This window comes from Echinops telfairi, unplaced genomic scaffold (genome assembly GCF_000313985.2).
Source record: "Echinops telfairi isolate 266 unplaced genomic scaffold, ASM31398v2 ScPeMD7_2;HRSCAF=8, whole genome shotgun sequence".
NCBI lineage: Eukaryota > Metazoa > Chordata > Mammalia > Afrosoricida > Tenrecidae > Echinops > Echinops telfairi.
Genome location: NW_022103898.1, coordinates 31,054,771 through 31,056,003, shown reverse-complemented (window position 1 = coordinate 31,056,003; position 1,233 = coordinate 31,054,771). Strand labels below are relative to the sequence as shown.

The following is a 1,233-nucleotide window of genomic DNA, read 5'->3' as shown; positions in this document are numbered from 1 at the left end:
TTCACCTTTTATTCTCCATAGTGCTTTAATCACAGTGTTCTTCCACTAGGTACAAGAGTGGACGGCATTCTCTCAGAGAGAGGAAACCCAACCAGAGGCTGCTAAGAGAATGCCGTCCACTCTTGTACCTAGTGGAAGAACACTGATTAAAGCACTCTAGCCAGACCCGTTGCCTTGCGGGTGAGTGGAAGAGGGCAACAGGGGAGGGCCGCGCTCACAGCTTGCTTTACTGCAGGACTTTTCAGGACCTTTAATATGCTTAGAGGACATAACAGGCAGGCGTGAATATAAAGCGATAATGTACGAACATCATTTGTCATATTTTGACCACATGACCCTTGGGGTGTGCGTGCGTATGTGTGTGTGTGTGAAGTCAATTGATGAACCAGTATTTTTAGCAGAGTCACATTGTGCGGAACACTGACTGAGGCAGTACTTCCCAAACGATGAGTAACAATCTGCATTTTTAGAGTACTCTTCACGGCCTAAAGGGCTTTCATAATTAAAAGCACCCTCATTCCCTATGAATCTCTTTTCTTGCGCATGGGAAGACAGAACAATGTCTTCTCATTTGCACCCCTAAGCATAATTATTTGGGGTGTTATATGTGGTTACAAGCTGCCAGTAGTCATCAAATATGCCACTTGCATTCGCGAAGAGATGGTGCATTTGGTTGAGGACACTCAGCCAAATAATGAAGACCTGTGGCTGGGCGCCTGTCCCTTATCAGGCATCTTTGGGGAGTTATCAAAGGCCTTTGTCTTTTTTTTTCTTTTTTACAGTGTCGGCCAGCAGGGCAACTGCCCCTCCGAAGGTGGCAGAGGGGCATTCTCTGTCCTGGAGACCCTTCACTTTCGGAGGCCTTAACCAGTGACGGCAGCGTAGGCCTTTGTCTTAAAAGCAATTTTCCTGAAGGGCACTCACCAGTTAGGCTATTTATGTCAATCTCCATAAATGCAAGTTTTGCTTAACAATTTGCTGACTGTAGAGTGAGTGATCCTTTTTTTTTTTGGTTGCCAGTATTGATTTATCTGTTTCACACCTTCTTTTCCCGAAGATGCACAGATTTGAAAAAAAAAAAAAATGAAAGAGGTCATTTTGTGTTTAGATTTCTCTCCTTTAAATGAGGCCTGCTATCATCTGCAATCATTTGTGAGGGCCGTCATTACATGTACAGTGTATGAGATTGAATTTCAGAGCAAGAGAAGTTAAAGGATCTTTTCAGTTGAAGCT

At 43.9% G+C, this 1,233-nt stretch overlaps 1 pseudogene; it reads right to left on the bottom strand.

Moving 5' to 3' along the window:
* Positions 1-778: 778 nt before the first annotated feature.
* On the bottom strand, positions 779-926 carry LOC115870813 (annotated as a pseudogene).
* Between the last annotated feature and the right edge of the window lie 307 nt (positions 927-1,233).